Genomic DNA, 25587 nt, shown 5'->3' on the forward strand with positions numbered 1-25587 from the left:
TTCTAAGAACATACAACTACCTGAGGTAACCATGGTGGTGAGGGGCAGGTATTAGCTATGGAGTGAAGACGGCAAATAAAGAACGAATTAAGAGTAATCAGATATTGTGCAAAGTAGTGTGTGTCAAATGTCAAAGCAGCATTGGAATTAGCATTGTATTCAATTTAGAATTTTGCCACTTTTTAGCTGAGAAACTTGGGGCAAGCCATTCAACCTTTATGAAAATAAATCTCATCACCTGCGAAAAAGAGTGAAATCCTTTTTATGATGTTAGTGTGGTAATGAAATGTAAAAATGTATGTTAAAGTGACAAGCATCTTTCTTTCTAACCAATAATAAAGCTGTGCAGAACCAAGTGTCATGAAAGCAATTAATGGCATTTCCGAGATCATTACAATCTCTGGTTTTGACTTTTCAGTCTTATTTACATTTCTCTCATCCTGAATCTTTTTTTTTTTCATATCTGTATCTTCTGTTGTGTACGTTCAATATGTCAGTTTCATGAAATCTTTTATAGTTTATGTAAAGGATAGACAAATTGTACATAAAGAATTACATTGGGCATTGTAATAAAGTTTTCTGTATGACAAAATAATTTACTAACATTAGCTGGTGATTGACTTCACTCAGGGAAAAGTGTTTCTCATATAAAACTATATATGTCAGAAAGCCCCCTAAAATTTATTTTACCAAGATCATTACAGATAAATAAAGAAGGGCTTATGTCCAGAAGTTTATGAATTTGTTTGAAGTTCAGTGCTTTATGCCCTAAACTCTTTTTGACATTTGGTTATACACCCAAGATGCAAATCTATATAGCATACAATTTGAAGGTTTACAGATCACAGAAAAATAGATTTTCCTTCTTTCAAAACAACTACCATATAGGAAAACTATTTTAATTCTTATTGTCTTCCTCTTTGTATCGGCTGTGGAAATGTTGACACTTAAAGGTAGATCACATAAAGCAGAAGTGATAAAAGGAAAATAGATGTGCACAATAGATCACAGCAACTTGGCCATACAAGTACAGTCATAGATGAAAAAACTGAGGCTCAGCCAGGTTCAATGCCTTGACCAAAATCAGAGTTTGCAAGTGGCAGATGCGATTTATAAGACATTGGTCTACTACTACCTCAAGGTTCTTGCAACCAACCAAGTTGTCCCCTACATAAACATCAAATCATTTCTGGGAAGTCGCTGAACTCCCTGTCCCTCACGCCAGCCCTGGGTCACGGCGGAGCTTCATTAAGAAATGTGTTCTGAGTCAATTTAAAAAAAAAAAAAAAAGATTTTTTTTTTCATTATCTTTCAAGTACTATATCTTGCTCTTAGAAACACAAGATATGCCATTTTACCTACAGCCAGATGTCTCTTTGATTCTTTTTTAGGTAAACATTTCTTTGATTCTTTTCTAAATCTTTGGAAGCAAACATTAGAGATCCGAGCAGACAGTAATGAGGCTGATTCTGCTGCTGCTTCCCTATGTCTAACTTTCAAGCAACATTGGCTAAATCACTTTATAATATTACTCTTGAAGTAGTTATTTCAGAATTGATAATATAAATATTTTAAGCTATTAATATGAATAGACTTTTATTTTCTTGATTCTTAGTCTTAGAAAATGGATTAGATGAATTTTCTGGTCAGTTTGCTACCCCATCAAGAATGCAATGGCATCAAATTTTGAAATGTGAAAATGGCTGATTGGTCTTTAATGAAAGACTCTAATTTATACCAGTTTCTTTGAAAACACATGACTAGTTTCTGTTAATAGCCTAAATGATCACAGTTCCACCAATTAAACTTAACAAGCCAGTAGTCATTATAGCTCATATCAAGAAACAAATATATATTACTCACAACTATAAATATGGACTCACAAAGGAAAAGTGATGGAATTAATATGAATCACAATTCTTCATCTCCCTTACTCTAGATAAGTTCTAAACTAGATTAGGGTCTCTTGTATAGTCATACAGAAATCTCATGGCTTGAGTCAACTATCAAGCTGTAACAGTAACCAAACATCTGGGACACCTGGGGCAATTCCTAAATTTAGAACCTGCACATGTTTTATTTATTCACTAGTGTTCTTCAAGTACAGGATGTAATAGGGTTCATATCTTTTTTTTTCTGCATAGTTTTATACTTATGAATTCACTTTTTACTTATGACAAATGATACTGATCTACTTATAGTACCAGCATAAAATTTCCTTTTAAAAAGATTTTAAATAAAAAGAAATGAGTCCAATTTTAGTAAAAACACTAAGTAACGTTGAAAAGGAGGGGAGGAGATGGGGTACCTGGGTGGCTCGGTTGGTTAAGCGTCCGACTTCAGCTCAGGTCATGATTTTGTGGTTTGTGAGTTCAAGGCCCACATCGGGCTCTCTGCTGACTGCTCAGAGCCAGGAGTCTGCTTCGGATTCTGTATCCCCTCTCTATCTGCCTCTCTTCCACGGTGTGCTCGCTCTCTCTCTCTCTCTCTCTCTCTTTCTCAAAAATAAACAAAAAAATAAAAAGAAATAAAAAAAAAGAAAAGGGTGAAGGAGAGATCAAAGAAAATAGAGGAGGTCTGTTGGTGCTATAGACTGAGTTGTGTTCCTCTCCCCAAATTCATATGTTAAAGTCCCAATCTCCAATGCGATGGTATTTGGGGGCAAACCTTTAAGAGGTAATTAGGGTTAGATGAGATCATGAGGGTAGCACCCTCATGATGGAATGGGTGGCTTTATAAGTAGAGGAAGAGAAAGATCCTTTTTGTCTACTATATGTGGGCACAAGTGAGAAGGTGGGAAGGCAGAAAGAGGACCCTCACCAAGAGCCAAATAACCTAGCACCTTGATCTTACATTTTCCAGCCTCCAAAACTGTCAGAAGTATTTGCTGTTTAACCTACTCCATCTGTAGTATTTTGTCATAGCAGCCTGACAAGACTAATACAGTCATAGAATTTAGAGAAATATATAGACTAGAAACACAACTAGCACTCTGGGATGAAGGACACAATATGAGGAAGAGAATTGCCCACCATGAGGCTGGGATGAGCCACAAATTCAAATGAAATCAAATAGAAGGACTCCCCGAGGCTGCACTGAGCATGTACCACTTTTGGCCATCTTAGTAACAGGACCTATCCCCTTTACAATGTGAAAAAAATAACATAGGAAGGAAGAAAAATAGAAGTGGCACAACATTCTATCTTAATTAGCTCCATCCCAAAGGTAGGTCTGGAGAAATCTGGACAGGTATAAGCAAAAACAAAAGCAAAACAATGAGCAAAAGATTTAACATGGCTACATTCCCAAGAGTTTCTGAACCATCGTGTTCCCCTGTTATTTCATCCACTGGTTTATTCACAACCAGTACCAAGAAACCAACCTAGTGACACTTCTATTGCTTTTCATCCATTCTATTAGTGTCAATACCTAGGAGGGAATTGGGGCTCGCTCTCCTGAGGACCGAGGCTGCGGACTGGAGCAATGACAGCAGTGTGTTGATTAGTTCAACCAGAAAGAGTCAGACCACAGTGAGGAGGAATGAGATAAACCACACGTCAAATAATAAAAGCTCAGTTGGATTGATACGCAGATATGGGAAATATTTAAAGCAATACCTTAAGGGACTAAATTTAGAAAATATTGGTTTAATGGCAAGCTTTTAAAACATAAAATATAATAAATACATTTAAAAGTTAATCACCTTCTTTCATCAAATATAGAGGTCAGAAGTTGTCCATATTTGTGTAATATATTAATAAGTGGGGTGGGACATGAAGTTGGAAGCTACTTTGTAACCTGTCTCATTAAAAATTGAAAATCCGTGGGGCACCTAGCTAACTCAATTGATAGAGCATGCTACTCTTGATCTCAGGGTTGTAAGTTTGAGCCCCACATTAGGTGTAGAGATTACTTAAAAATATTTTTTTTAAAAAGGAAAATCATTATGTACTAACATAATACTAGAAATAAAATTAATTTTTCCTTTTTTTACTTTATGCTTTATACTACTCTCAATGAACCAGGATAAATAACCAAGTTCATTATATACTTCTGTAAGAACTGTGAAAATACATGCCATTTGTTTATCTTTTAAGAACCAAGGATATAAGGATTTACCTAACAGAAGGAAAGAAGGAAGGAAGGAAGGAAGGAAGGAAGGAAGGAAGGAAGGAAGGAAGGAAGGAACAGAGGAAGGAAAGAAGGAAAGAAGGCAGGCAGAAAACTTTGATACATAAGACAGAATGAAATTTTCTATTTATTGGCAAACATTTGTTCTCAGTGGACCTATAACTCTATGCCAAATTTAAGGAAGTCTGTTAATAGCTTAAAAGTGTATGAGGGTTCTACTCACTTAAAGGTGAAGTGTAGTACTTAAATTATTTGATGAAATAAATTCATATATTGTTCCTGTTTTGAAAGTGTTACAAAACCAGGATCAGTTGTGACAGTCATAGAATGAGATTAATAAATAACAACAATAATAAAAACCAAGCTCTAAACCCCAGAAAACCAATTTTGAAACAATTACAGACAACTATTATGGGGTGCCTCTAAACAGTTTTTGCTAAATTCCCTCAGCACAGCTCTGATGACAATAATGTGCACTGTGTATGCAATTCACTGCACACACTTGAAAATGTACTCTGCTGTATTTTGTATTAATGAATAAAGCTACCAGCTTAATATACCATCGTTAACAATAGAATCGTTCACAAGTGTGAGGGTACAATAATGTTTTTCCTTTGTGACTTCACATCCAGGAGAGAGGTAATTTTTTGTGTGGGTGTTTTAAAGTCATTACTGAGGCCTCTGTGGCTACTGGAGTTACACCATTATGCTTAAATTCAAGCTACCAAAAGCCTAGAATCGGGAGGGGAAATATGTACTTAGAAGATAGTACTTTCTATATCCAAGATGGTAATGGTCCTTGGCAATGAAATCTGTGTTTGGCTACTAAAACAGTAAGAAAGGGGGTCAGAGACAGGTGAATAATGGTAAGTCTCTAACGTCTAAGTCAAAGAAATACTCAGCCTCAGTCAGGTCAGGCTCAGAATCTAATTCTGCTTTGACAGGCATTTTGTAAACTCTCCACTTGCTGAATGAAATCAACATTCGCAACAGAGTCCTCAGAAAAATAAAACAAGTAGAATGTAACAAGTGTAAGTTGTAAAATATCTACTGCTAATAATGAATGCTAGGAACAGTCACCTAGTTAGAGAAGGCATTCACCTTCACTAATTTTTATCATTTCTCCTTTCAATGTTTCATTGGATTTTGTACACATATGCCAAAAAAATCAAAATTCATTAGAAAAAGTGATGTCACCAAGATAATAGTTAGTGAAAAAGCTGTCCAATATCTGTCTATTAATGAGTCTTTGACCACATCAACTGACAGTTTCTTTTTAAGTTTCATATTAAAATGTTTCTGCTGTTAAAGCAATTATTTTTTTCCAAATCAATAACCATTTCTTCTCTTGACTTTCAAGAATCCCAGCTTTGCTGTTATTGTTTATTTTCAAACATGTTATTTAAAATAGCAAAGTTGTCACTATATTTTGTTAAATAGCACTATTATATTTGATAACTATTCGATGGATAAGTATTCTGCAAACCACATTTCTGTAGAGGATCATGGCTTTCTATCTCTATGGTCTTGTAGTAAACATCCCTCAGAGGTTTGGAAGCTCTCAAATGGATATCACAATTTAAAACTTCTGAAATTAAAAAAGCAAAAAAAAAAAAAAAGATCTTTGGTTTTAATTAAGTCTTAACTTTTACTGGTTTTGTGGCTTTGGGAAAATACCTAATTTCTGGGCCTTCATTTCTCTTTCTGGAAAATGTGAATAATAGCATGGCTTCCACTGATTATTAGGGGAATTAAATGAAACAACCTATATGTTGAGACTACGGGGGGGGGGGAGGAAGGTCTTTTGGAGGTGACAGGGAAGATAAAACTGAAGTCCTGCAAACCAAATACAACAGAAAAGCTGAAGTGGCTAGCCAGCCAGGTTTATTTTTTGTTTTTATCTCCTTTGTTTTTCCATTTGAGTGCCTTTAAACAATGCACCCACCTTCAAGTTTACACAATCCCTTGCATTTGCAATAAATAATAGTTGGCAGGCTTACCATAATTCTGTCTGCCTTGCCTCCACAGGTATTTGAGTTTCAACTTTGGGCAGCAAGTCCTGCTTGAAAGGATCAGGATTCTCATCCCTTCTCTTCTATGGAGTGGTCAGATATGATTACCAGGTATACATAGGCTAAGCTGCCAGGTAACAAGAGTGAGCACCACCTTTCTGCAAACAAATCCCATGCAGCATACCTCAGTCAGAAGGCACCCCTGGCAGAGCTGGGCAGGGCTGTGTGGCATGGCTCCCTGGATCACAACAGCAGGAGACAGACAAGGATGCATGTGTTTGCCTCAGCTCTGACCTTCAAGTCCTTCGCCCTCCCTTGTTACCTTAGCCATTCACTGTCTTCAGACTTTATGTTCTCTCTCTCATCCTTCCTTTTCCTTCCTTCTTTCCTGGCCAGTGCTCAGCTTACCCACTTGGGGCTGTGCTGTGTATCTGCCTCCTGAACCACATGATTCTCTGATGACTATCTCTCCCTAATGCTGAATCCCTCTCTTCCCTGCATTTCAATCTGCTAGAATTGCCAAGTTCATGCCAGTGCTTTGCTAAAGGTTTCACACTCAGTGTCCTAGGAGAGCTTCCAGACTGTTTCCACTGAAGTTACCCTAGGCAAAGGAATGAACATATACCCCTGGGGGACCTGAGGGCTTAGCCCAAAGCAGCCCAAAGCAAGCCTAAAAGAGCTTTAAAGTATTATGTTTTGTTTTAAAAATTCATGTGAATTTTATATTCTGTTCCATAAATATCTCCATATTTGTGTTACTATTAAAATAATACATCTCCCCAATTTGTTGAGTAAAACTGATGCTCCTGGAAGATGTGTCATGTTAATCCTACGATATTTTGTACATATTGTTATAGCATCATCTACCCTCTAGAGATTTACATATCCAAGTATGGGTGCACTTCTTCAGTCTTGGTATTTCTTTCCACATGAAGGGTGATCTATTAACATAATTTCCCTGGCAACTCTGAGTATACCTCCCTCCCCCAGTATCTTCCAACGGGAGGCCAGAAGATTTAGTCTGCTTGGTAAATTTGAAAGGAAGAACTACTCAGCCATCACCCAGTCCCTTTCTCTCTCTTCTACTCACTGTCTGTCTCTCTCCTTCCCTCCCTCCTTCTCCTCCTCTCCCTTTCCCCCTCCATAGGAAGCTTCTCACAAGATACACAATGCTACTTTGTTTCTCTAGATTTTTTTTTTTTTTTTTAGCGTTTACTTATTTTTTGAGAGACAGAGCGCAAGTGGGAGAGGGGCAGAGAGAGAAGGAGTCACAGAATCTGAAGTAGGCTCCAGGATCTGAGCTGTCAGCACAGATCCCAACGTGGAGCTCGAACTCATGAACTATGATATCATGACCTGAGCCGAAGTTGGACACAACCAACTGAGCCACCCAGGCACTCCTAGATCATGTTTGAAAGGACCTGTCCAAACTCTACGTATGATGATAAAGGTCAGAACAGGGCTTACCTTCAGGAGGGAACCTTCTGGGATGCTGGGCAGTTGCTATATCTAGGTGGTGGCTACACATGTACATACACATCCAAAATATTATCAAGCTGTAGAAGACTTTTTACTTTTTGTAAGTTGTATAACACTGCAAAATTTAAAATTGCAGTAACAACAACAAAAACCTAATTTTTTTAAAAACGAGGGGTTTGATGGGGCGCCAGGGTGGCCCAGCCAGTTAAGCATCCAATTCTGGCTCAGGTCATGATCTCACGGTTCATGAGCTGGAGCCCCACATCAGATTCTGTGCTGACAGCTCAGAGCCTGGAGTCCGTTTCAGATTCTGTCTCCCTCTTTCTCTGCCCCTCCCCTCTACCCCTGTCTCTCTCTCAAAAATAAATAAACATTTAAAAAATTTTTTAAAAAGGGGGGGGGTTTGGTACTTCTTCTCCCTGAGGCATTTTTATGAAATTCCAAATTCTGTCTATGTCTAGCAGAGCATGTTTTTCCATTTCTGTTTTCTAATATCAGTTTTATCAGTAAAGAGGGTATTATTTTGATCTAATATTCTCTACCTTTTTATTTGTCTGTTGATTCAGAACTCTGAAATACTGTTAATCAGTGCTACTCTAAAGGGTTTCAGTAACTAGGATGGAGATCCCTTAAGGAAAGAGCTGGCTGGCCCGTACCCTTCCCTATAGTGCAGGGTATGTGAGTTTGTGGCCTAGGACTCACAGTGGTATCTGAGACAAAGCCCAAGTCAGAGCTATATGCTCTGTCATAGGTGCTAGGACACAGGCTCTCAATAAGGACTGTCACCACCAGATAGGTAGGAATTCGATTACCCCACTCTAAAGTCAGGAAAACAATTAGCCCAAACACAGCTTAGCATGTAGTAGGTATTTCAAGAAGTGTCATTCTCTTCACCTTCTATTCCTTGATTTGAGCTTTTGTATCCCTACGGAAAATAAGTAACCAATGTATTATATAAAAACTACATTTTCAAGAAAAAATAAAAATATCTGCAACATGGTAAGAGAATTTCTAGATATCTAACCCTTCATCAATGTTTTAACCTAACCACACTGAGATATTGCTAAGCCAGGAAGCATTTTGTTCTATGCCATTTTCACAGAGAATATCAACAGAAATTTGGTGACAGCCTACAAAACTACATGCAGACATGGTCAGAGTTCAAGTTATGCTTAATTACGGGCTGTCAGTTACCAAGTGGGAAGTTCAAAATGCAACAGTTAACCAACATACGTGCTAACCTATTCCACAAGAAGAAAAACATTTTTTAAACAGCATTTAACATTTGCTACAAAGCCCTGGAAAGAAGCCAGAGGAAAATAAACAATTAAAAGATCGTTTCAAGTGACAAATCTACTTGTCTGAGCAAATAAAAGGATGGGACTAGCATTTGGAATGTGTGGGTATCCCAAGGAAAGTGGTGATAAACACTCACCACAGAATTTGCTGAATCACTGTCACTATGTGGTGGGAGACAAACAGGGCTGGGTGGTCCCACCCAGCTAACCCAGGCTGTGCTGACAGGATGCAGGCAGAACTTTTCAGATTGGAAACAGAGATTGAAACTGCCAATGACATTTGGCTGAGAGCATAACCTTGGAAGCCATATTGCCCTGGGGTCACACGGGACCTTGTGAATGATCCAACCGCTCTGTGCCTCAGTTACCTCATCCACAAATTAAGAATCATCCCAGTACCTACCTCATGCTGTTGTGAGCATTACATGGCTTAATAAATGTAAATGCACTTAGAACTAGGCCTGACACATAGTCATCACCATCTGTGTTAGCTACTATTATTTTTGTCTGCCCAAACTAAGATGTTTAGGAAATCTCTTCATTAGTAGCACCATCTGCAGATTATAAACACACACACATATACACATAATGATCTATATTTCTATGTCTATATAAACCCATTAAAATTCCTGTGTCTTTCTTTGCATGGCCTGACTTGTTGTACACTGGGTTCAAATAACTCAATTATTAACTGTGCCCTAGCCATCTAATTGAATCTACACTCTTTAACCTTAAAAGATAAATGCCTATACCAATATGCTATAATACACAATGAACCTTACATGTAAGAACATTCTACTAAGCTCCCAGATCCTTCCTTTTGTTTCCCATATTTCAACTAATCGTTAAATCTCAGCTCCCCAACTACCGCACAGCTATGGATTATAAATGTTGTCCAAGTTGTCCAACACTGGCCACTATGTTTTATGAACTCCAACCACATTAAAATCTGCACTGGATTATTTCATTGGTAATAAACACTAGACAACCTAGAATGAAAGGATTCTGGGAGTGTGGTCAGCTTTTCCTACCCAACTATTCTCTAACCTCTTTGTGGATAAAGAACAACATCACATACCTTTTGTGTACAGGACATGGCCTGAGCCCAGTAAGCACTGTCAGTTTATCACAAGTACCTCACAGACTTCTATATCTTGCAGACTTTCCATATTCCAAGCACCATGCTAAGTTACAGTTGTCATTTCATTTAATACTTATACTAGTATACTATTCCAATTTTACAGATAAGGAAAACAAGACTCAGGAAGTTGAAGTACAAGATCTGTGGAAAATCAAGCACAAGTCACCCTCATCCCAGAGCCTGAGGCTCAATATTCCTAACTGGTGAATTTAGAGATTCGCTTTCCCATGATTCCTCTCCCAATCAACCTCTCTGCCTTGCTCTTGCACTATCACTTAATTGGGGGTTTCATCCTATCTTGCCTGAGCTATGGTAGTAGCTCTCTAACTGTACTCTCTATATGGCTTGAACAGTTGGTGGAAAGTGGGACCCTGGAAGATATTTGGAAAGGGTCCCAGGAAAGGAGTGGAGAGCTGGGGCTACCAGTGAAGGGTTCGGTCAGCTTCCCAGACTAGGCTGTCCTGGCCTGGAGCGTCCTCTCTCAATATTCCATCATCCCACACACATTTCCCTAAAGTCTCCTGTGTTCCAGCCACTTCACCAGGTTCTGGGGGCAATGAGATCAACAAGGCACAGTTGCAGCCCTAGCAAAACTAATCAAAATGAGGGAGAAAAGAACAAAACTTCTGAAAAATGAGTACCTAGGGGAAGGAATGCCTATTCTAGCAAGTTAGGGAAAGTCGTGTGACTTTAAAAATATGTACTAGCCCAGGGTCTAAAATGACAGATCAGGACTATCAGGCTTGATAAATAACAGCATTTCTGAAGAACAAAACTAGTCTTACAAAGGCAAGAGAATATAAGCCAAGGGCACAAGGTGTAGGTTTCATTTAGGCAATGTTTAGTTAGTAGCTACCATGTAGCAGGTAGCACATATGACCCTAAAAATACAAAGATGAATTTGACATAGTCTCTGCCCTTGGCAAGAGTGCATCATCCAGGTGGCTAGATGAACATGCAACACACAGACTGAATAATTACAATGCAAGGTGATGAGTGCCATAAAAGTGAATGGGAAAAACAGGTACAAAAGTACAAAGCACAGAGCAGCCAATCTCGGCTGGAGGAATTAACAAAGACACAGATGTGATATCTGTGAACAGGATCTTGGTGTCAACTTTCCAGGTGATAGAATGAGGAGTGGCATTTCCTAGAAATGGTAGACTAGACAAGTGGTTCTCAAAATATGGTCCACAAGCCAGAAATATCAATGTCACCTGTGAACTTGTTAGAAGTATACACTTTTGAGCAGCCCCATCATCACATCTCCTGACTCAGATAGTCTGATTTTGGGGTCCAGCAGTCTGTATTTAATAAGCATTCCAGGAAATCTGTGATGCACACTCAAGTCTAAGACTCTTCTGGGCCAAAACATAAAGAAGCAAGAGATGAAAAGGAAATGGCAAGAAATAACCGTCTATAGTAAACTGGGGCCAGTTCACAGTGAACCTTGTTAAGTCATTCTGGGAAATATCATTCTTAACCTAATCAGAGTCCCCCTTTTCTTATTAAAGATGTCACATGTCAAGGTTTTGCCTAGGTTCTTTTCATTCACGCTTCAAAGTAACTCCTTATACTAGTGCTACGTTTTTGCTCATTTAACATATACGACCTTGGAGGCACAGGAAGGCCATGGAATTTGTTCCAGATTGCGAAAGTAATGTTTACTTAGCATCATACACTGCAGACTTCAGTATTTGCTGCTTTGCTAAAATGCCTTCTCTGGAGAAAGGGCCTGTGCATTGGGTCTCAGGTGAGGGAACTAAGATGCTAGAGTGTTTGAAGTAGATCCATGGTCCTATTAGTGTTTTAGGAAGCTCCTCCAGAAGGATCCTGGATAGCTTAAGTATTTTGATGACAAGGTCAATTGCCAAAGGGGCTCCTCATGGAGGAGTTTAGGATACACCATTGCTTTGTTGTATAAAAAAAACAGCAAAAATGAATATTTTAATGTGTTCACACCATCCAATATTTTATAGCATTAATGCAAGTGAATGCGAGTGGCTAGGAGACCAGAAGCTCATTACAGTAATTATTCATTAGTGGCTTTTTCTTTTTCCTTTTTTTCTTTCTTTTTTCTTAAACTTGGACTCTAAAGGCAGGCCTTTCTTTTTCAAGATCATTCCTTTTCAACCCATTTAATGCTTCCTTGTAGGGTCACAATGTTAATTTTAAGGTTATGTTTTAATGGCTTTCTAAATGACACTTTCATTGTAGTAAAATGAATGCATCAAGTCACTTTTGCCAGTAGAGATGTACTATCAACTCATAGAAGGGTATGAACATTTCTAAACTATTAATTTGAAAATGTATTAATAACCTGCATATTTAAAGAAACAGAATAAAAGCAGTGCTGTTTTCACTAGAGCTATTTAGTATAGGGAAAGGTGCATACAAATTGCTTTTTGAATCCCCTATAGACGATTGCTTTTGCTCATTTTGAAAACCCCTAATTCTCATTGAGAGCTTAGTTTTTAAAAGGGACCTTTCATTCATATAGAAGGTATAAATTTGGGAAATATTTCCGCTTCTGCTAAACTAACCAAGTTCTTATTCTTAGCCTGAATCAAAATTATGAACCTTATTTGGACAAAAATGCCTTCCTGGTAGCTCCATGTCACCCTGCTTGGGAAGCTTCAGGCCATAGGGCAGTTTTCAATTAAATGTTAAGGCAGGTAAAGAAAATCCACCTGTGAATTCATTGCTCTATCTAGTGAATTTATGGTTCCACTATAAATGCACTGATTTAGAGATTATAAAAATAACTACGCATGAAAATGTAAATTCAAATATTAATACACCATTCTGGGCCATACCCATTCACAGAAGTTGATCTTACACAATTACCTTAGTACGTTAGAAACTCCATGGAGACTTAGCTGCCTAAAACTTTCCTTCACCACACAACTGAAATTTAAAGTAACAATCTTTAGGGTTTTCCTTAATGCACTGGTTAAGGTTAAATAATATAGATATGTTTTAGCTTAGAAATTAAACCAAAAATATTATAATTTGCAAAGCATTCAAAGCAGTTCCATAAGGTAACATCATTACCATTTAATTTGGTTTTATTATTAATTATTAGGCCATCAGCATTCTTACTCTTAGGAATAAACGAGTTTCCTTTTGTTATTTTCTAGTTTATAACTCTTCTATCTTTAGTTGATAAAGAGGAATTAGCACTTGGGACAATATATACACTGTGTGTTTTTCTAATTTTATTTTTTTAAAGATTGTATTTTTAAGTAATCTCTACACTCAGTGTGGGGCTTGAACTCCCAACCTTGAGATCAAGAGTCACATGCTCTATGCACTGAGCTAGCCAGGCACCCCTCTAATTCTATTTATATAACTTAACATAAAGATAAAATTAATATCAATTAATAACAAAGAGAGGGAGGAAATAATAATAGGGCACGTTGAGGGAAATATGTGAAAATAGAGAGGACACCCTAACCATTTGCCAAGAAATGGAGAAACATTTGGAAGTTGGAGACGGAAGATGTAGGATACATTTTTGCCAGCTGGTAGAGACACCTCCTTCTTCCCCAATGGCTGTGGCCCTGAAATACGCCCGATCATCTATTTATATTGCTCCTCTCCCCAAACCCACGCTCATATCCTCATATCTATGTCCTGGTTTGCCATTTTTCAGAAATGGCTCAAGTTCTATATCTGTAGAAGTTAAAATTCCCAGCTTCTCTGAATGTGCATATGATGTTTTTTGAGGCTTTATGAGGTTGCTTCAGGGGCGCCAGGGTGGCTCCGTCGGTTGAGCGTCTGACTTCGACTCAGGTCATGATCTCACAGCTCCTGAGTTCGAGCCCTGCATTGGGCTCTGTGCTGACAGCTCAGAGCCTGGAGCCTGCTTCAGATTCTGTGTCTCCCTCTCTCTCTGCCCCTAACCCACTCGCATTCTGTCTCTCTCTCAAAAATAAATAAACATTAAAAAAAATTATTGAGGTTGCTTCAAATCCAATGAACGATAGCACCTGATATCTTTTCTTCAAGTCATGATAAGTCTGAGACAGGAAAATTACAGGTCAGGAGAAAATACAAATTCATGAGACATGGCTTCCCTTTCTGTGTGCATACTTCTAATTAGAAACATATTCCATCCCATGCATTCTTCACGTAGTGGTTGAAAGAGAGAAATCTAGAACAAGACCACCTGATGGAACCCTGCTATATTACTTACTAGCTATGTGACCTGGGACAGCTGATTTAATCTCACCAAGCCATTTAACTTACCATAAATTGAGTCAACAAGTCCTACTTGAAGAAATGTTGCGAAGGTTAATTTAAAAGTTGTGTGTAGGGGCACCCAGGTGGCTCAGTCAGCTAAGCATATGACTCCTGATTTTGGCTTAGGTCATGATCTCGCAGTTCGTGGGTTCAAGCCCCACAGCAGGCTCCACATTGACAGCTCACAGCCTGAGGCCTGCTTGGGATTCTGTCTCCCTCTCTCTATCCTGCGCCCCGCCCCACTAGCTCTGTCCCTCTCTCGGTCTCTAAAACACATAAACATTAAAAAAAAAAAAAAAAAATTAAACACAGCTGTGTGTAAAGGGGCACCTCGGTGGTTCCATTGGTTAAGTTTGTAACTCTTGATTTCAGCTCAGGTCCCGATCTCACAGTTCATGGAACAGAGCCACACGTTGGGCTCTGTGCTGACAGTGCAGAACCTGTTTGGGACTCTCTATCTCTGTTCCTCCCCTGACTCTGACTGTGTTCCCTCTCTCCCTCTCCCTCTCAAATTAAATAAATAAACATAAGAAAAATAGAAGTTGTGTATAAAGGACCTAGGGCAGGGCCTAGTACACAGTTGGTACCTAACACATATTGTCTGCAAATAGTACAAAGCCAAGTTATGTATTGGATATCATAGCCATCAGTGAATATTTCCATATATATGTGTATCTATACATACCTGTGTAAATAATTATTCGATCAGTTTATGAAAAACCATTCAGAATATGGCCACTAACTCCAAGAAAAACACAAAATACAGGGAAAAGAACTATACAAAACCATTTTGTTAAACAGACCCCATAACTAATTCTAAGCCGCCTCATAGGATCAAAGGCACAAACTCTGCTCAAACCCATTCCTTAGTGGAATGAGTAAAAGTTATACTCCTCAATTCTTCCTGGTCCAGGCCAGATTACACGGGCTCTTTGAGTTCGCAGCATGTATCCGAATTTGTGATTGCATACTTATCTTAGTGATTACTTGCTTTGTCACTAGGCTGCAAACTCGGTGAGAGCAGGGGTTATGAAATTCCTCTCCTTTTAACCCATTTTTCATTTGGCATCTCACTTTCAGATGTTCCTCCTCAAGTAAATCTACCAAGTCTCTACAGACATTCTGGAAAGATGGCTTTCATACTTTAGAGCACATCGGAATCACCCAGAGGACTTCTTTGAACACTGACTGCTGAACTCCACTCCCAGTTTCTGATTCCACTCGGTAAGAAGTTGCATTTCTATTAAGTTTCTAGGTGATGGTGTTAATTACTGTTCTAGAAACCACACCGTATATATACTTGAAGTGGTACAGCTATTTCCTTCCACTGTGAGGAAGTGCCATACAGTTTTCAAAGCACCACCAACCAGTTTTAACCAAATCCAGACACCTATGATGAGGACAAATCAGCACTATCTAATCACTCTAGCATATTCATGTTGTTTTTCACATTTGATTATCTTAGGTTCTATAGAGAATCTTAGGTACTACAAACTGTACTTGCAGCCAATGAAGATACCAGCTGTCATTTATGAAACACTGGCTATTACTAGGCATTGTGAAGGCCCCTGACACTATTGACTCCCTCATTTGCAGGTTTTCATGTACTACCACTGGATTATGAACTTTCTGGGGTAGGAGATGGGATCTTTATAACCTTCCCAACATCTAGCACGGTGATCTGTTCATAGCAGATGTTCAGGAAAGTTTTACCAAAGGAAGTAGTAAATGCCATATCATAAAAATAAAGCAATGATGCCCGTTTCTATAAGCCACACAAGAACATTATGTGGGAGGTAACCTTCCAGGAGAGATGTGAGTATTGAATGCCTATCAGGGGCAAAGTTTTATATAAAGTCATATTTTATATCAATTTTCACTTGAAATCTAGGAGGGGAAGGCAAACATATAAATAATTATATCCTAAGATGGTTATAAAATAAAACAATATAGACAAATTGCTATGGGAGTCACAACCTAATATTAGGAAGATGGACCCAGGATGGTACATCACCAAATCTCTTTCTGTCCTTATGGAAACATTTATGTTTTTTGCTTTTATTTCTTGGAATCCTACAATTTTATTGATGAGAGGCACCCTCAAAATAAACTTTGTATTTAAAAAAATGTTTAATGTTTATTTTTGAGAGAGAGACAGAGAGACAGAGCAAGAGCGAGCACGTGAGTGGTGGAGGGGCAGAGAAAGACACTGAATCTGAAGCAGGCTCCAGGTTCTGAGCTGTCAGCACAGAGCCCGATGCAGGTGTCAAACTCATAAACTGTGAGATCACGACCTGAGCCAAAGTCAGACACTCAATCAACTGAACCACCCAGGAGGACTCAAATAAACTTTTACCAAACCATTTGGTTTATGGATGAGCAATTTGAGGTCCTGTGAAAAGTAAAAAATCACAGATCACAAGGCGAATATTCTTAAACAAATCACGTTGCTTGAATCCTAGACCAGTGTTATTCCTAACCAGATGAAAGTGGTGGCATATGAAACTATTCTCCATACATACACTACTGGTCTAAATTATAGCAGTCCAAGAGATACAGTATTTACATCATTTAAAATTAAAATAAAATCCCTTTACTAACTCAGGGCTCAAACCAGATTTATTCAGAATAATATGATCTAACAAATCTACTTTTCTCAATAGAATTAGAAAATGCACTGCTGATATCAAAATCTCTGGAATATGGCCTAACTTGTTCTGGATATAAATATAATTTTTCTTTTTCTGTACTTTTGGCAGAATCATTTCCTTTCTGCATATACCTGCATATACCTTTATATAGAAAGCAGATTTAAACTTCATTTATCTTCCTTTAAAGAAGAAAACATTGCACAGGGAGATTATGAAATTCAATATTTTGAGAGCTTAGTTAAATAGATATACTTTTAAAATAGAATGTGAGGTATCCCATTAGGATGAGTTTTCTTACACACATAAAATCCTGGATGTGTATATACCAGGGAATATAATGATAAAAAATCTAAAGGTCCATTTATTCTGAACTCATCCCTTATATGTTATATCCCTGGTTTACTGCAACTTGAAATAGTCTTTAAGATCCTGGGTCAATGAGATGAAAGAATGACCAGAATCTGGTCTGTTCATAGAAAGAATATGGTAGGACACAAAAGACGCATTAACAGCACAGTTAGCTTCTAAGAAGTGGAGGAGTAAAGGATTCTGCAGAAGATAATTATATTCTTCCTAAAGTTCACTTCTTCTCTAGATATTACTTTGCAAATCAATATAAAGTTCTGATAATTTGTTGAGAAACATTCTAGGTACAGCTCACACCTTTCTATATCCACATCAGAAAAACCATTTGAGGTCCATGAAATTCTGTATAATGAGACCCACCTTTTAGGAGGAGAGCTGGCTCTGGGAATAGGCCTATCTTGATTATCTGAGGGGGCACACAGAGTCCTTGACTTCCCCCAAATGTATTACTTTCAATTAGCTACAACGCTGACCTCCAAATCTACTTGGCTTCCTAATTCTGCCATTAGTCATCCCTTTGAGTTAGGTATTAACCATCAAAGGTCACCATTAAAGTGTATACATGCTATGCTGAAGGGGAGTGTGGGCCATTAACATCCATTTACACATTTGCCTGGATTTATTAAGCTCATAAGCTGTCACCTGAGAGCACAGCCTATAAGGAACAGAATGCACAGAACAGGTAAATCAGCCTGGGGAGGGGAAGAGTAGGGGAGAGAGGGAGGGAAGGAAAAGGACAATGCAATTAATGATATATATGCAAATACCAAATGGGGCAGCCTGAAACTTTGACCACTATAAACCCTAGCAGAAAATATTTGGGAACAAGTTGCCCAATAAAATAAATTCAGCAGGCTCAGCACATTGCTCAAGCACACGAATCTTAAAAGATTCACTTCATTGTATTTGTTACTCATAATTAGTAAGGTGAATTTATAAGTCAGGACCTTAGGACTACAAAATCAAAGAGTCTAATGCTTTACCACATTTGGATTTCAACCACAAATTTATTTATAAATTAAGGTGTGTAGAATATACCCGTTAGGTTGAATGCAAGACTATGGAAAGAAATCTGAAATCAAATAATTTAATCTTTCTGCCTCATTTTATCCATCTGAAAAAAAATAGCTATAGCTATTTCCTACCAATTCTCACAGGGTTGGTACAAGATTTAAATGAGCTTCACAATCTTTTTTGAGATTCTGTAGAAGCTGCTTGCAATATATCAAAGTATTTAAACTGTGTTCCCCATTGTATAAATTCAAAGTACTTGTCAGCACCCCATGAATGTTTTACTAAGGTCACCTGAAGGAAACACATTTATTCCAGGTTTCTATTTTCCACTCTAATCTATATAGAGCAAAGTTTTTGATCTTATCAGCTGTTTGATCTTGGCAGTTATAATCAAGGAGTTTCCTATAAAAAGAAAGAAAGGGCTATGCACTCATAGAGACTTTCAAAAACACTACACTAAGAAACTGGAGACCTACAGTCTAGCCCCTCACTTTTCAACTGCTGGGGCCACTGAGCAGGACCCTAAGACTCCCGTCCCCAAAAGATGGTGGTACGTAATCTGGCCCCTGCGTAACTCTCCCGTCTTCGCAGGTACTACTGTCCCACTCACTCACTGTGCCCTGGCCCTGCAGGCCTTCTTTCTGTTCCTCAAACACTCAAGCTACTTTCAGCTTTAGTGTCTTTGCACCTGCTATCTATACCACCTGGTGTATCCCTCTGTCAGATCTTGGCCTCACTGGCTCTTTCTTCTCATTCATGTCTCAGCTAAAAAGTCCTCTTTTCTAAAGCAATTTTCCTGACTGGCTACCCACTGCCATGTTTTATTTGTTTCATGTCACCACACCCAGGCTTTTATTGTTTCCATAATCTTCAACAGCCATCTGATATTATCTTCCTTATTCATTTATTTATTATCCGCCTCCCACTGGAAGATGGGACCATGAAAGCAGGGACCTGGTCTGCATTGCTAAAGGCGGAAAATCAAGCACTAAAAACAAAAACACAAGAAAAAGTGATCTGGGCCCAGTCATCCTTGGCAAATATTTACTGAAGAAATGAAAGAAGTATCTTGGCACTGGGAGCCACGTGACCCGGTTTTCCCTGCAGCTATCTTCCTAACTAAATCCGTGACCTTTGTCAAATCCATTAACACTAAGAGCCCGGATTCTTTATCCAAGAAATGGATACATGAAGCATATGTGCTTCTGCTCCGCCCTGCTGCACCCATGATGGGCATCTTTAGTTGATCTTGTCACTTTTCCACCAAACCATATGGGCCTCACATTCTTTGTCAACACAGCACTCCAAGCAGCCACTATTAAGACTTTGCTGATGGCATGTGAGATAAAAAGTTTTCACCAGATGATCTCCAATGATTCTTTCAGGCTCTGTACAGATATCTACGATTTAAGAATAGGGCCAAAGAAAATCATACATTAAAGTCCCTTCCCCTTCTGTGTCTAAGTCCAAAGTCATATGTAAAAATTCTCTCAAGTCAAATCAGAAGTGCCAAAAAATTAGGGCCACACACCAGGACTTAGAAAGAGGACGGCAAGAGCTACCAATAAGAAACCTAAGTTCACAATATTATACGATGGCATGAATGTCTCAGAAAGACAACTCCCGATAACAACTAATTACGTATTTTCCTTCTCTTCTAAAGGTCTGAAAAGGCCCCATAAGAGTTTTCAATATTATGAGAAATAGTAATTTCACTTTGATGCTTTTTTCTCAATTCAAATCCCATTCTGGGATAACAGTCAGGATGACTTTGGAGTTTTACTAGGAACTGTTTACCTATCGGTCTCTACTTTCTCACCTCTCTTAAAGCAATGAGGTTCAAGCCTCATCTCTCACCAGAGCTTTACTGATTTGGGCCTTTTCTGGTCTGGCCTTCCCCCAGCCTCTCTTCCACATAGCACAAGACTGCAATTTATCAAATAAAACCCTTGCCTCTCTGACCCCATCACTTCCCAACTGAAAATGTTTTGATGTCTTCCTTTCTCTTCCATGGTGATGCCTACACTCTTTACCAACCCCCCCCTCCCAAGCCCTTCCCTATGTAGGCATGCCTCAGCACTAAACTCCTTCCCCACTTGCCTCCTCACCATGCTCCAAAGCTCACTTCTCTCTGCTTGTTCAGAGAGAACCTAACCAGTCTGACTCAGCCAAAAGGACCAGACTCACAGGCTGCTTCCCCTTCAGGTCTTCTCCATCCTCCACCCCATCCTCAGGCAGAGATAGCAGTCTTGCTGTGAAATCATATTAAACTGTGTCTATGCTTATCACTTATCCCATTAACTTACAATTATATTTCATTTTCCCTCCTCCACCAGACAGAGTTCTTAGAGAACAGAAATGTTGACCATTACCTCTGTCTCCTCTGTGGCTAGCACAGTGGCCTTCCTGAAGCACATTTTTAAATTTTAGTTAATTTCTAAAATGTGACCAATTCCCTGCTTTCGAGGTTTGCCTTTCTTTGAAGTTTTTTTTTCTTTTTTGTTGTATTCGCTGAGTATTATACACTGTTATGAATTTTAAACATATTATTTTCATGTAATAAACACAAAATTATCTACCAGGCAAATTTCTACATACTTTTAGGACATTCACTAATTCGATCTGCATTTGGGTGAGGTACAACTAATATCCTCATTTTACAGATGAGAAAACTGAGACAAAGAGACACCAAGTAATTGGCCCAGGTGATACAGTGAAAAGGCAGTGAAGCAGGATGTGACCCAGGTGGCTCTTGGAATGGACGCATGCATTATATATAGGAATAAATGCAAGGTGGAGTCTTCAGATTACTGTACCAGGCACAACCGATGATCAGAACTAGGCAAGTCCTTGTCAGTTCTTTCTACCTCTACATTCAAAAAGCCTTTCTTAAAATACTCTATCTTCAAGACCTTCTCCAGAATAAAGAGTGAAGGATGAGAGCTCTTTGAGAAAGGCTGAAAGAAGAAAAAGCAAAATACACAGAACTCTGTACTCCCTTGCTAGGCAACATCTGCTCCCTCCCTTCCCTTTCACTTGTGATATATTGGCACATAAGCAGCATTGATACTCATGAGAAAAATTACAGTCATCAAGGTTATCTCCCCAAGAAGCAACTCTCTTTCTTTATTAATATGCTTCAGATTGTTGCAACACTACAAAGCCAAAAATAAGTTTTCTTTGATCAATAAATTGTAGGCTGAGAAAGAAAATACTAATTTTCCATTTCTTTGAGACCCAGCACTAACATATAACAGAGCTTTCCAAAAGGGTTCTCAGAAATCTGATATAGAATTATCTGAAATTACACTCGACCATTCCTACAAGATCATTCTGTTCTCTGCCACTTTAGAGAGGTGTCTTCTGGACTTGGCGGGCATTTTTTTAAAATAAATCTTTGTGTAAAGATACATTTTTTTTTTATTCCAGTGTAAGCTTGGCAAAGAAAGCATAATACATTTCCAAGTCAATCCCTGAGAGAACGATTGTTGAACTCTCTCTCCCCTGTCAATTCTGGACTTCAAAACATGCCCCTTTCACCTCCAGAAGGAACTTCACTTTTAATCCAGTACAGAAGGAAATATCAAGCCTTGCCTTTCATGCAATAAAAATGTGTATAACAGCAAACAGCCTACAAAGTGGATGGATGCTATGAATAAATATGAATAGTCATGATGAAATAACAGCAACTATGTTGGAGGCACATTTAATCATATATTGAATCAGAGAAGTGGTGTCAGAGAGTAGAAAAAAGAAGTGGATGGACATTTAGTCCTAGGATTAGAGTTATAGTACTAGTTTGGCCAATCTTTGAAAACAGCCGAGCTCAGCTAGGGAAGATTTTTGTCCCCCAGGGGACATTTAGCAATGCTGGATACGTTTCTAGTGTCACAACTGGAGAACAGGGAGAGGGATGCTACTGGCATCTCAGGGGCAGAGGCCAGGGATGCTGCTAAACATCCTACAAGCCATGGGTGGCTCTCCACAATGAAGAATTATCTGGACCACTTTGGGAAAACCTGCTCTAAAATCAAATAGGATTAAATGAGTTCCAAAGATTCTATCACCTTTGTGATTCTAAGAGGTATGGTCCAAATACCAGGCCCATTCCTTTCTCATTTCCACCAGCATCACAAATTTGGGTTTTCATCATGTTTCCTTCTTTGCTTTTATGTTTAGGGTCCTTAATCTCTGTGGAGGAAAAGTCACAGAGATAAACCTAAAAAAAGCAAGACGTTAACTGATTCAGTGAATCACTCAACAGATCTTTATTGAGAACTTGCTGTGTTCGGATCATTTGGTGAGGCCCCATGATACAGTTGTGAACAACTGATGCATCACTTAACAGTATTCCTGAGTCCCAATCTACAATACCTTTAAAACAAGTTTCTGGATCCAGTGGGTTACATTTTTCAGGTTCTATAAGCTGTATATTGAATAGTGAAGGCCAATTCACTATCACACATACTTAAAATAGTTATCAAATAAGACACTGTGGTGGTAAACCTTAAATTCTTAATAATTTCAAAGATAAGAGAGTCTACTTGTTTCCACAGACACATGTTTTCATTTGGAATTAATTATAATAAAGTCTTACAAAGGCTAATTGAAAGGCCAGACTTGAGAAATAAATTTTTGAATTATATCTAAAGGAATAGTTTTGCGCTATTTTACATTCCCAAAGCATATTTTGTTAAAAAAAAAAAAAAGCTTCTACATGTACTATCTCACATCTTTAAATCCGTCCTGAAATAAGTGTATAATACTTTTTATTTTACCCATTCCATAGGCGATAAAACTGAGGTCCAGAGACAGAGTACCCTGAACCAATGCTGCCAGACAACTGGAGTGACGGGATGCCTTAATCAGTACTAATGATTTATAGCTATGGTACGAAAGTATCGGCTCAAGCATATCTCTGTGGCAATCACAGAAATTAAACACTCACATCTCCTCCTGCAGGTCCCTACATCGCCGGCTATCTCTCTGGATCCACTACCACATTCACAAAGAGCCCTTGCTTCTTTCAGAATGTTCCCTGCCAATGACTGCACAGGCTCACTCAAGTGGGATGAGACTCCTCCAGCAGATGACTTCGCCTCAAGTACTCTGTATCAACCTGTCCCAAGCTTTCTTGGAACTGTGCAGTAGTCTGAGACTTTTTCTACTCAATCTGCCTTCCTTCTTCCCCTTCTTTCATAGGTGTCAGACCTACATTATGGTCTGAAACCTTCCCCTGCTACTCCTGCTTCCTCCCCTTTATCCTTCACAGATGTTCCCCTCAATAAATCTCCTGCATGAATAATCTCCATCTCAGCATCTGTCTCTCCAAGGATCTAAGCTAACACAGGCCTTTTCTGCTACATACATGAACAAGCATTGTCAGAAGGCTTTCTGTGTGCCATGCCATTTGTTAACTGGTTTATAAGTATGTCACTTAATTTTCAAAACAATAATAATGTATTATTATTCCAAGTTTACAAATGAATAACTTTCCTGAGTTCTCCCAGTGATTTACTGACAAGGTTAGGCTTCAATCTAGGCAGTATGACACAATAGACCCAAGTTCTCTTCACCACTGTTCCATCCCTTTTTCCCACACTTTCCCATCCCATTTTATTTATTATAGGTAAACATTACTATTAAAGCATGTTTAATTCATCCCCTAATCAAAATTCTTTTTTCAACATTGCCTGTGCTATTTTTTCTTGCACTATAATTTGTTTTCTATTTTTAAACTTATTTTTAGATTTCCAAATACATGAATGTGTTCTTATTCTAGCAGAATCAAACAATACAGAGACAAAAATACTGTTTATAACCAATTAACTACTGACCATGGCTTTCGAAAAGGTAAATTTCAACAAGAAGTTCCCTATCTGAATTATTCTTCATTCCAAGAAAGTCAGGTGCAGTGATACCTGAACTTACAGTTTGAATCCTGTGTTCAGCTGTAAATAAATGGTGGGCCATGGGTGCCTTAAATTTTAAGAGAATCAAGGGGAAATGCAGCCCTTATTAATAAAAATAAATACATATGACTGCAGTGAGGAGTCCATCTTTTAAAGGAGATAAATGTCTATGTAGGTGTTCTCAGATTTTTTTTTTAAAGCCGAAGTGTAAGTTGCTCACCTCTCAGAAATCATTTTTATAGACTCTGAGACTAGCCCAGCCTCCTGAGTTAGACTCCCAGAACCAGTCCAGGTAGCCTGACTCCTTCAGTCTCCTTTCTGTGATCTCTCCTTTATTGTGCAAATTCAACTTTGGTCACCCACACACTCTTCTTTAACAAAAGTTACTTATTTTTAAGCCTGTGATCTTGGATCTCAGCTTCAAGGTCTTCCTGGAGTTTAGCCGTATGACTTTGTTATTTGCAAATGCAGGTTGACTCTTGTACTCTCACTTGATGCTAATGCCCTTTACTTCTCATTCAAAGTTTCAGACTATCTTCTCTCAGCAAACAGAGAAGCCACGGATAAGGCAGCATTCCCTTCTCCAGTGCCACATTTCAACTTGATCTTTTCACTCTTTCTGTCAAATTCAAATGTCACTCACTATTCATGTGCATGGGGAGGATTCTAATATACACCTCTTTGGCTTCTTTCAAAATTGCTTCAATTTCTTCAAGTCAAAGGCCTTTTCAACCTTTGGAAATTATCTATGGAATCCATTAACATGACTTAGTGTAAAATACAGATGCTGTTGAGGGTTCAAGAGAAAAGAGAGAAGGTAAAGTTAAAAAAAAAAAGTAAATAAAGATTTAATTTAAAAAAGCAAAAATAAAATTAGAAACATTTAGATGTGGAATTTTTTCATGAAGAATTTTAACTTATTTGAGTGACCTCTGAATATTGGTTCGTTCCTTCTAGAGGTAAACTGTCACAGTAAAGATCAATTTTTTTTAACGTTTATTTATTTTTGAGAGATAGAGCAAACGAGAGAGGTACAGAGAAAGAACGGGGGTAGAGAATTTGAAGTCGTTCTGTTCCACGCTCACAGCAGAGAGCCCGATAGAGGGCTCGAACTCACAAACTGTGATATCATGACTGAGCTAAAGTCAGACGCTCAACCAACTGACTCATCCAGGCGCCGAGTCATGGTCAATTTTAACACGTGTCTTTGCTAGCAAACATTAGTGATTATTTTCCTAATAATACAAATGGAAAGTTCAGTAAATTTAGCCCTCACAACTTGGCAACTGAGTTTTAGATATGAGAATTTTCTAAATTAACTCCTGATTTTTTCCAAGT

The sequence above is a fragment of the Panthera tigris genome, chromosome A1, assembly GCF_018350195.1.
Source record: "Panthera tigris isolate Pti1 chromosome A1, P.tigris_Pti1_mat1.1, whole genome shotgun sequence".
NCBI lineage: Eukaryota > Metazoa > Chordata > Mammalia > Carnivora > Felidae > Panthera > Panthera tigris.